The sequence below is a fragment of the Phascolarctos cinereus genome, unplaced genomic scaffold (assembly GCF_003287225.1).
Source record: "Phascolarctos cinereus isolate Bilbo 61053 unplaced genomic scaffold, phaCin_HiC Scaffold_4;HRSCAF=312, whole genome shotgun sequence".
NCBI classification, from domain to species: domain Eukaryota; kingdom Metazoa; phylum Chordata; class Mammalia; order Diprotodontia; family Phascolarctidae; genus Phascolarctos; species Phascolarctos cinereus.
This window is the reverse complement of record NW_027555847.1, coordinates 546,049,574-546,062,085: the sequence shown is the minus strand read 5'-3', so window position 1 is coordinate 546,062,085 and position 12,512 is coordinate 546,049,574.

Here is a 12,512-nt window from a genome sequence, read left to right as displayed (position 1 = left end):
CACTTTTTAGGTGGCAGAGCATTTTGTCCAATTGAATTCTTATGAGGTGTGAATATTGCAATTCTCATCCTTTGCACAAGCCAGGCACTGGGTTAAGCATTTCACAGTTATGTGCGTCTCCCAACAACTCTGGGAGGTAGATGTAAATATTTCATCTCACTATAAATGAGACCACCTTTAGTTTTAGAACAAAATTTCAACCAAATCAGTTCTTGATTTATAATTACCAATGGCAATATTAAATCTCAATTTTCCAAGGGTCTACTGTTTTCAGTTAGCTCATGTTAAAAAAAAAAACCAACCAAAACTTCATGGTGGTACTCCCAATCCCCCATAACTCTTTATTTTTTTTTGGGGGGGGTGAGGCAATTGGGGTTAAGTGACTTGTCCAGAGTCACACAGCTAGTGTTATGTCTAAGGCTGGATTTGAACTCAGGTCCTCCTGACTCCAGAGCTCTACCCACTGTGCCTCCTAGCTGCTCCATGTTTCTTTATTTTTAAAAATCAGCTAAAGAGCCAAATCAATTTCTTTTATTTTCCTAACAACCCTACTAGTGTATCTTGAAGAGGCAGATAAAGGGCACATTTCTTTTTACTATGAGGCTTTTTGGTTTGTAACCCAGGCAGGAAAAGCTACTATTTTTTTTTACAAAGGCCTCTAGCACAGTTATTTAAACCAGATAAAGAAAAATAATATTTTCTCTATCAGTCAGTCAATTTGTATTTGTTAAACTTCCACTTACCCCTTCAAAGTCTTATGAAATTTCTTTTCTAATCTTATATTGAATGTGAAAGGGAGACATGTTATACATATCAAAGACACGTTTCTCTAAAAATTCTTCAAAACTTTTTTTATTTCAGTAGGATCAAAACCCTTCCTCAAATATCCTTCTCCAAACCTCCGAACTCCTTTACTCTTCATTTACACGATGTCAATGCAGACTCCAACTTTCCTTTAACTCTGTACCCAGTCTTCACTCATCCCTACTTGCTTAAACTCTCTTCCTCCCTTTCTTTTTATATCACTCCAATGGACTTTGATTAAAGCCCTCCAAAATTGTACCTTTCTTGTATCCTTATCCAATACTTTTCTTACTTTTTCCTTTTTATTAATACCTCTAATCTTTAAGACTGTGGACAGACTTAATCTTTACTTCAAATACTGTTACAATTTTGTATCTTAAAGCCTTACAAGTACATAGTTCATTCCAATTTCTTTGAGGCCTTTTGGGCAATTAGAATTGGTTGGAATCACATAGTTTTTACAAGTGATAGTCAAATAAACCCAAATACAACTCACTCGTCACAACTGCAAAATTTAGGTTCCTCTTTATTCCTTATTGTAAAATGTTATATATTTCAGTAAGCAGGAAGACTTTGGAGATGAAGTCATCTATTTCCTTCTTAAAGTTAACCTCTTTAATGTTAGAGAAGTATTTATCCACTTATTTCACAGAGGACTTTACTTCGCCATAATCAGGGGAACTAATCAGAGCCTAATTATGGATTCTCAAATTATGGTCTATTGTTTAAAAGCAACTTTCATTTTGGTGCCGGTATTTTGTGACACATAAAAATTTGAGAGAAATAGTTTCTAAGTAATTAAGCATTTGATTAATCATGCTAGCACATAATTAATAAAAGGGGTCAGAGACACTCTGAATGCCAAAGACTCCTCATGGAGCCCACTCAACCCTTATATGCCCTGGGAAGAGTGGTGTTCCTGAGGGTGGCAATCAACTCTGATTGGTTAACAAGTAATGAGAAAGAATGAATATCATAATGGAGAGGGGGACTTATTATAATGAGGCATTATAGGATATGACTTTGGTCAAGTCCTTTACTCCCAAACCAAATCCGGCCTATGGCAATCTAATCAAAGAATTTATCCCCACCCAAAACCTGAGTAGAACACAATAGGCTTCCTCACCTGGGTGGGGTCCGGACAAGATTAAGGAGAAAGTTAGTCTAATCTCATTATCAGATGTCTTTCAGATGCTGGATTGGCCTAGTAGAGAATAACTTTTTAGGAAAAGATGTGGGGCAGCTAGGTGGTGCAGTGGATAGAGCACTAGCCCTGAAGTCATGAGGATTTAAGTTCAAATCTGACCTTAGACCAAACACTGAACACTTACTAGCTGTGTGACCCTGGGTAAGTCACTTAACCCTAAGCGCCTAAAAAAAAGTTAAAGCAAAAGATAAATTCTGTCTCCCCAAAATTAACAACTAGTTATTTAATAACCCTTTCTCTCAACTTTTAAATGCAAAAAGAAACTTGTAAGCACTTTTTGATTGTGAATGATCTTAGTTCCCAGTTGTCTCCTCCTTTTACAAACTTTGTGATATCTTCCAATACCATTCATTATTGAATTATTGCATCTAATTAATCAAGAATTTTAGGTTTTCTCTCATCAAAGAGGAGTTAATTTTCTAATGACTTTAAATTAACAAACCTTATCACACTAATTTTTGGATTCAACTAAATCAAATATAGCTGTAAAATCATAAATGTTATCACTTTAAAATCTCAACTTTCACAAAGACCATCAACTGCCAGGATCTTAAATTTCAGGTCTCACTGCTGTCAATCAGAAAAGTGATGGTAAGACTACACCTGTTGAGATGTAAATGTGAACATCACATTGGTTCAATCAAATGTAAATTAAACAACCGAACCTTTTAACAATACACTTTTTTAAGTCCTTTGACATTTAAAGAGACTGATATAGTCTTGTCATGGCTTTCCCTAATGACTTCATACCACTTTCACTATCTCTTTGATAGAAATTATTGTCCTTTATGGTCTATAATAAAGTTTCCCTCATTTTTTTAGATGGTCAACAATGATTTGCATTAAAAGTATCCTTTGATTTGTAGCATGATAATTTCTAGATTTAAAGTATCTCCTTTAATTAAGACACAATTTTGACTAATGAGAGCTAATGAATATGAATTAGAGTTAAGAAGAGTTGTACTACTAAAAAAAAACAGTGTCTTATGGGGATTAAAATTGTTCAACCTACAGTAAACGAGACTAGGGCAAAGCTATGAACCAATGATACTTTATTGAAGGGTCTATGATACCCTCTAATGAAGTGGACCTCAGATCTTCCTCACAATCTGAGATGCCTCCTTCTTCCTGGACCTTGTTTTTTTTTTTTCATAGGGTTTGATACCAGTTTTGCTATCTAGACATTTTAAAGTAGCTATACAAAATACAGAATCCCTTTGGTGGACCATATGATACATAAGCTAAAATAAGCAAAAATTATCTGTCAGCAGGGTCATAAGTTGGGTGAAGCAAGGAATATCTCCACTGACTGGGTGGTCATAATATGGATGTGATCCTCCTTAGGTTAGGCAGGAGGAGATGTTACAATCCATACATATGCTCCAAGAACATATCAGGGGGGACTTTCCCTACCATGCCACCACCCATGCTTGGTTTCGTCATGGAATTTGAGCAAAACAGGATGGACATATCTTTGTCAGCATTCTTGTGGTTGCACAAGTGAACTCCATAGCTGGTAAACAAGTAATAAACATTACATTAAAGTTTGAGGCCTATTATAGGACTCATATTAGAATCTATATTGCTATGTGACTTATACAAAGTATAGATTAATACATTGCTTATTCTTATGCCTATTATTAGGTGATTGACTAGATGTGTATTACTGAATGAATATATTTTAAAAATTACTAACAAGCCTTACCCCTTATAAAATCATAATGAACTAATACTGATCAGAGTTTGCGTAGGGGTCCTCAGTGAATCATTTCTCTCAGTCTGATGGAAACCGTAATTTTCTGAAGAGTTTTAAGTATAATTTTTTCTCTATTTCCTTTCAAATCATTCAAAGGCTGTCTATTTCTTCTTTTTTCTTAACCTAATATCATAGTCTTCACAGAAGACATTAAATTTTACTTACTTTTCAGTTGCTTTCTGATTGTAAAACCAGTTTTTCTCTTTCTGGGAGCACTTTGGGATTCACTTTCAACCTGGGAGTCCCAATGTAGGGGCTGATAACATGGTTTGCTTGGTGTCTTCAGAAGCAGCAAGCAATAGAAGGGTAAATAAATTATAACTTTGGGGGCAGCTAGTTGGTGCAGTGGATAGAGCACCAGCCTTGGAGTCAGGAGAACCAGAGTTCAAATCTAGCCTTGGACACATGATACTCACTAGCTGTGTGACCCTGGGCAAGTCACTTAACCCCAATTGCCTTGCTGAATAAATTTCAACTTTATTAACTTTTTATTCTTAGGAATAGAAAACTGAAAGTGGTCTAAATTTCCCTGTTCTGCCTTTCATTAGTAAAAAAAATAATTCCATCCTGCAATAAATTTGTCATTCCCTTTAAGTACAGTTTTTAAATGTATCTTTTCAAGAATTTGTAAAAACCAGTTCCACAGAGTGGCACCCAAAAACTTCAGACTCAGAAACTGACAACTGCTTTGACAAACTGAAAACTGCTTTGAACTTATTCTGCTGATCAAGAAGTGGAACTGACTGATCTTATAAATGAGACTTGAATAGTTAGAGATCTAATCTTTAATCCCCCAATGTATTACTTTAATGTCAAATAGCAAATGTGTTTCATTTTAAGTTTGGAGTTACGGAATTATTTAAACTCACAAGAGTTTTACTTCAATTTCTCCTGTACTATCTTCCTAAGTTCTTATCTTAACATTTCTCTGAATTTTAATGAATTTCTCTTGAGCAGATTTCATGATATACAAAACTTAAAACTGTATAAAGTTTACTGGTAACCTCAAAATTCATCAAAATACCCATAAGAAATTTCACATCATAATTTAGAAATTTCCAGAAGAGAAATCACCTCCATTTTTAAAAACAAATTTAGTCTCTAATTTTTGTATCTGTCATTCATCTCTGTAATTTCCAACTTGGCCAGTGTCAGAAAAGAGAAAAAAGAGATTTTTCTTCTCTGAGGACTTCTGAAAGTTTTACTTTTTATTGCCCTTTCCTATTGTTGATCAGGCCAAAAGAAAAAGCATAGGTTGAACTATCAAGACATAGAACAAAATAAACATTTGGAAACACTTGCCAGCACAGAAAAGACAGACAGTTATTCCCACTTGCACCCCACTCTCATGCTACAAATTTCTATTTTACCATAGTAGAGGAGGAATAGGGTGAAGAAGCAAAAGAGGAAGGTACAGTCAGAACAGCATAGTCAGAAGTGGGCACTTTGAGAAGTACTGGGCATGATTCACCACTAAGAGATGCCCAGAGAGACCAATAGTTCATTTGATATGGGTGAGAGTTTTTAATAGTCAGTCTTAATTTTTCTCAGATCCAATAGTCCAAAGAGCCATACTTAGGCCAGAACAGTATCTAGTCATCTTAGACCAATAGTCATTTAACAGCATATGAGCATATGACTTCGTTGTTCCCACATGAACCAGCAGAATACCTAACTCCAGGATTTGGGGTGGGTGTGGGGGATGTGGGGGAGGGGGTTGGGGAGTTGGAGTAACACTGCTTCTTGCTCCCATTTTCACTTTTTAAAAGGATATTAAGTGGGAAATCAACATTGGACAATCATAAGTGGCCCTGGGGAGGATTAATTAGGGAAGATTGCTACAAGTGACCCTACAGTGGCACTCTCATGAAAGAGAACTATTGACTCATGGGGCATCCCCCAGACATCTTAGTCAAGGCCCTAATTCCCTGCTATGAGACTTGCTGCTATTAGCCAGTTATTTAGAAATGTAGTCCTCAAGATCAGCCAACCCTCCTACTAAGGTTTTATCCCTCAGGAGTTCCTTTCCAAGGAACCATATGGTTCAGTTGTACCTCTTAGCCTTTCCTCTCTACGTTGACTCAGTTTACCTGGCCACATAGATGTGGCTGCCTTGGAAGCATAGTCACAGGCCTGATCCTTGGCTCATTAATTTAATAAAACCCAGGTATTCCTCACCAGGTGGTCCCTCCCAGATATTCATGACACTCCTTGCTTTCTAGACTGCTATCACAGTACCATGCTCAAAACAGCCTTAATGCAACAACTACTGATTTGTAACAGAATTGGTCTCTGGGTCATGACTTATGTGGTTACTAAGGAGGCCCTTAGGACTGCTGTTACTATTTGGAAAATGGTCAAATGATTACTTAAATTTTTTTGTCATTCCAGATGAATCTTACATTGTCTTGGTAACCTGTCACTTTGTTTCTTTTCTTTTCTTTTCTTTTCTTTTTTTTAGGCAATTGGGGTTAAGTGACTTGCCCGGGGTCACACAGCTAGTGTCAAGTGTTTGGTCTGACGTAGGATTTGAACTCAGGTCCTCCTGACTGTGCCACCTAGCTGCCCTGACCTGTCACTTTGAAAAGTGATTCCTGGTGATGCATATTTTTCTTAACTCTCCCCATTATGTTTTACTTTCTCTTTAGAGTTTTCTGATAAAAGCTTACAGGCTCTCATAATTTTCATCATTCTACTTTTGTATAAAAATCATCTAAGTACCTAACTCTTTAGATTGCTAGAAACATAAATCTTTCTCCTCTTAGTAAGGAAAAATGTTCTATCTTTAATAAGTTTCTCATTCTTTATCACAGATTGTATGATACACACAGCAGAAAACTTCTGGATGGTTTATATCTCCCATTTGGAAGCTTACCTTAGCTCAAAGGAAATTTGGCTTGGAACTGAGGAGCAAGTTCAATCTCCAGGACATCCTCCTCAAAGAGAGGTTTCCACGGAGAGGGCATCCTGAGATGAAGATCTCTTCACTCAGTTCCCATCTGGGTGGCCAATTGTTGTGATAAAAATATTCAATGAAGAAAAACTAAGGCACAAAAATTTGAGCATAATCTATTTATTAGCAAGGCTAGCAGTGGCTATTAATAGAAGTCAGTGTCATAGTCCCTCTCCCTCCCCGCCTTTTCCTCCTCTCTGCCCAGCCAGTGACCAAAGACCTACCCTGCAATCAGAACAGTCTATTATACAGTTTGGTTACATAAATTCATTACATAAGGTTTACTGGTGCCAACTAAACTCATACTGTGATTGGATGAATACTATGTTTAGTGTCAGACTTGGTTTATTTGTTGTTTAATTTTACTGAATTGCTTCCCCCTCCCCTTTTTAAAATTCTTTCTTATAAGAGATATTTTTATGAGAGGTAGAGAAGGTAAAATACATAAGGTTCCAAGTCCAGCCCTCCATCATGCTGACAATATTAGTGTCCATAGTCTCCCCTCTCTATACTCTTCCCCACCCCACTTAGTGAGCTCCCACCACCACTCAAACCTCCTGTATTCTCAGGTTTTCTTCTTATCCCCACAGTCAAAATGAATTTTTAGGAAATACTCTGATAAACTAATTCAAACTTAAAAGTGTAAATAACTTAAAAGATCCCATGTGTTATCCTTCATAGAAGTATTTCTATTTTGGCAATTAGCTGGAACTCAAATCCCCTGCTCGTGCCCTCCCACCCCCCAGGACCTTAACATATTTAACTGAAAAAAATTGAGGCTGTTCTCTGAGAGGTACCTTCCTTCCTCCTCCTTTCACATCATTCAGATGTCTTTTTCTACTATCTTCTCCTTTACTTCAGTCTTGAATGAAGAGCTGGCCCCTCTCCTTGCTGGAGCCAACCCTTTTACATAAATGTTTTATTCCATGCCTTCCTAACTTCTCCAACAGATTGCCCCCATTATCATCCATTCTCTCTTATCCTCAAACTGTTCCTGTATATTTTCTTTCTCTGCTGCTTACAAACATGCCAATGACTCTTCATCCTTAAAAAATATCTTCATTTGATCCAATCCATCCTCAGTAGCTGTATGCCCATCTGTGTTCCCTTTCAGTGTTAAACTCCTTGAGAAAGCCATATACACTTACTGCTTCTATTTCCTCTCCTCTCACTCTCTTCTAAACCCTCTTCAATCTTGCTTCTGATCTCATTATTTAACTGAAACTATCCTTCTCCAAAGTTACCAATGATCTCTTAATTTCCAAAACTAGTGATCTTTTTCTCAATCTTCTTCCTTCTTGGACCTCTCTGCAGGATTTGACAATATCTATCACCTTGCCTTCCTGTATATTCTCTTCTATCATGTTCCCAAAATGTCTTCTATTCCCAATTCCTTCAAATGATCCCCTCCGTGGGTTCAAGGCCTGCCAACCTAGTTCTGGACACTCAACATCCTTCTTAAACTGTGGCACTCAGAACTGGACAAAACACTTCAGATAGGGTCTAATGAGGGTAGAGTACAGCAGGAGTATCACTTCCCTGTTTTTAGAAACTATGCCTATTAATGGTGCCAAAGATTGAATTAGACTTTATGGCTGCCATATCACACCGATGATTCATGCTGAACCTGTAGTTCAGTAAAATTTCCAGTTCTTTTTCAGAAAAACTGCTCTTTAACTGGGCCTCCTCCATCTTGTACTTGTGAAGTTAATTATGTTTTTGTACCCAATGTAAGACTTCACATTTATCACTGTAGAATATTATTTTATTAGATTTAACCCAATTATCCAGACCATCAAGAACTTTTTAAACTCTAACTCTATTATCTAATGTATTGGTTACTTCTCTTAGATTTTTGTCATTTGCAAATTTTTTAAGTATGCTACTTATATGTTTATCTAAATCACTGATAGAAATTTTAAACAGCACAGAACAAAGCAGACAGAGGACAGATTCCTTAGGTACTCCTTGGAGACCTCTTGCTACATTGACATTGGATATTAACAACTAATCTTTGAGTCTGGCCACTCAACTAGTTCTGCATCTAAATGTATTATCATCTAGTTCAAATCTCTCTATCTTCTCTATAGGAATACATGAGATATTTAATCAAAAGCTTTGCTAAAATCTAGACAAATTTTAGCTACAGCATTCCCTTCATCTACTTATTTAGTAATGACCTGTCAAGAAAGGAAGTTTGACATGACCTATTCTTTTTCCCCCAAATTTTAAAAACATTTTTATTTTAAGTTTTGAGTCTCAAATTCTTTCCCTCCCTTCTTCCTTCCTTACCCTCTTCCCTCTCTGAGATGGTAAGCAATCAGATATAGGTTATAGATGTGCAATTATGTAAAACATTTCCGTTAGTTGTTGAGGGCCGATCTTAAGAGTCTGATAAGGGTTTAAGATCCAAGGCAGAGTTTGACCTCTGCTCAGGCTTTCACCCCAAAGGGCTCAGGGATTAAGTGGTACGGCTCCCCAACTTCCTTCCTGATAAAGAGGTCTCTGAGACATCCCTTCTCTCTCTTTGAACCTTAGATTTACATATTTACTCCTCTATGCAGGTGGCACCAAGGCGCCTGGGAAAACCTTGGAATCTACAGCCCAATCTAGGAACCCTGATAAGGAGGAAATTCATGATTGTTACATCCTCAGCAGATGTTCTGGGGAGTATCTCACGGGGAGGACTCTTTGAAGTTAGGCTAGATCTTCCCTATATATTCTGTGCCCTCAGATGAATAAACTGAGTCAGTAATTCTACTCCGCCTGGCCCATGTCATAAGTTATTTCACGCCTCTCCATTCGGTGTACAATCTCGTTGTGGGCAACAGTTAGTTATTCCAGAAGACTGGAATTAAAGAAAAAAAGAAAGTAAAAAATTACATACTTCAGTCTGTATTCAGTCAGTATCAGTTCTTTCTCTGGAGGAAGATAGTATGCTTCAACATTAGTGCTTTGGGATTGTCTTGGATCACTGTTATCGAGAATAACTAAGTCATTCACCAGTTGAACAATATTGCTATTACTGTGTACAATGTTCTCCTGGTTCTGTTCCCTTCACTCAGCATCAGTCCATACACCTGCTTGTCATTTCTTATAGCACAATAATATTCCATTACAATCATATACCACAGCTTGGTTAGCCCCAATTGATGGGTATCCCTTTGATTTCTAATTCTTAGCTATCACAAAAAGAGCTATATATATATATATATATATATATATATGTATATATATATATTTATATGTATATATTTATTTATATATTATAAATACGTCCTTTTCCCTTATTTTTTGGATGTCTTTGGGATATAGACCTAGCAGTGCTATTGCTGGATCGAAGGGTTTGCACAGTTTTATAGTCCTTTGGGTTAGTTCCAGAATGGTTGCATTAGTTCACAATTTGCCAACAGTGCATTAGTGTCCCAGTTTTCCCATCCTCTCCAACATCTAACATTTTCCTTTTTTTGGATATGACCTATTCTTGATGAAGTCATGCTGGGTCTTTGTAACCACCACTTCCCTTTTTAAAAGTATTTGACAACCACCTCTTCAATTCTAAAATTATCAAAAGAATTCAAATAAAGTTCATTGACCTATAGTTTGCAGATCACTTCTCTTTCCTATTTTGAAAAGTGGTATATTTGACTTTCTCTAATTTTTTGATGTAGGGAGTGGTAACTTTCCCATTTTCCATGGTCTTTCAAATAATCCTAAGGCTAGTAATCACATCTTCCAGTTCTTTTAGTACCTGACACTATAGTTCATCTGGGTCAGGTAACTTAAATATATTAAGTACAATTAGGTACTCTTTTACTATTTCCTTTCTTATCTTGGATATCAATTTCCTTTTAGTCATTTTTGTTCTGACATTTCTTGTGCAAAGGTCATTAATCTTGATAAACAAAGTAATTTTTTCGGGACCACAGTGCTTTATATTCAACCTCCATTTTCTGCCCTGCTTCCATTTTCTTTCTCTACACTTCTTCTTAAATGTAAGTTATAAGTTCCCAATGTATCCACATAAGTCTCTTCAGACAAGTTTCATTTTCCTTTTTTATGAGGAGTTTCTCTTTGTTTCTAAGCAACTCCCTCCTCCCCCCCCCCCCGCCCCAGGCTGACTATTTCTATAGCATTTTCGTCTATGGTATTCTACCTATCTTTCTTGTGAACCCTTTGAATCTGCTTTCTCAAACACCTAGAGTACAAGTCAGACTATGATGGATTTCCTCTTCTCTGTCACAAACTGTAGGAAAAAGTGGTAACTTTTACCTCAGGGATCTCATTATTTTTACTCTAGCAAACAGTTCCTCCCTGTTAGTGAGAATCAAATCCAAAAACAGAATTTCTCCCTGTTGGTTTCTCTACTTTTAGAAGGATGAAACTACCACTAAGCAAATTCAAGCAGTCTCTAGCTGCTCTGCTTTTGGCAGAGAGACAGAATTCTAGCCAGTGGAACTGTCTGACCATGTCACCCATATACTCAATAAACTATGGTGGCTCCTTCTGACTCCCAGGATCAAATACAAAATCTTCTGTTTGGCATTCAAAGGCCTTAAAAACTTAGGACACCTTTCCCCATCACTTAACACCCTCTCTTTCCCATGTCACTTTGATCCAATGACACCAGCCTCCTTGCTCTTCCACCAACAAGATACCCATTCTTTCAGCTGGGCATTTTCTCTGGCTGTCTCTATTCCCTGGAATGCTTTACCTCCTCATCTCCACCTTGTAGCTTCCCTGGCTTCCTTCTAGTTCCATCTAAAATCCCACCTTCCACAGGAAGCCTTTCCTATAACTATTTACTATTTATCCCGCATATAGTTTGTGTGTATTTGTTTGTATGTTGTCTCTCCCATCAGATGGTGAGCTCCTTGAGGTCAGGGATTGTCTTTTGCTTTTTGTTTTATTCCTTGCATCTAGCACAATGCTGGGCACATAACAGGCACTTAGTAAATGGTTACTGACTAACTAAAAGTCTGGATAAGTGAAGTTCCCTCTATGCCAGTCTCATGATTTATTTCCCAAATTCCTCTTCTAGCTCTTCTTTCTGTGCAAGTTGTCTGTAATATATGCCAAAGACAAAATCATTTGTTTCTTTCTTCATTGACCTTTGCCCAAAAACTCTCAGCATCCAGTTTCCTCATCTGTAAAATGGGGATAATATTTTCATTATTTACCTCATAGAGTTGTTGGAAAAGTACTTTGTAAACTTTAAACACTAAGGAAATTTAAGTTATTAGACAATATGTGAATGCTTACTGATTATCCTTACCAATTCAAAGAAAGTTTAGTTCTTATATTTTTGGTTTGACTCTCCCTCCTCTCCTCTGCCTTCTCGGCTACCTTCAAGGCTCATCGCAAATGTCACCTCTATGCATCCAGCTGCTAGTGCCTTCCCTCCGAGATTAACTTCTTTTATACTGCATATAACTTGTTTGTAGAGGCATTTGAGTGTTGTCTTCCCCAGCAGAATTTGAGCACCCTGAGGGCAGGTAAGTTTTTCTCCTTTCTTCGTATCCCAGACCTTAGCACTAGGTCACAAAGTAGGTGTTTACCGAGAGGGTTGACGAGATTGTTACGGGGAGAAAAGTGCTTTGCAAACCTTAATACGTTAATGAAATGTAAATTCCTAGAGGGTTTATTCATCATTTGAGCCCTCCCGGGGTCTAGCACCTAGCTGGTGCTCAAAAAACCCGTTAATGGATAGGAACGGACTCAACCACTCTAGCTCAGACGAGGTTAGAAACAGAGTTCCGAGGAGAGATTTATGCGCGCGCGCGCGTCCCCTT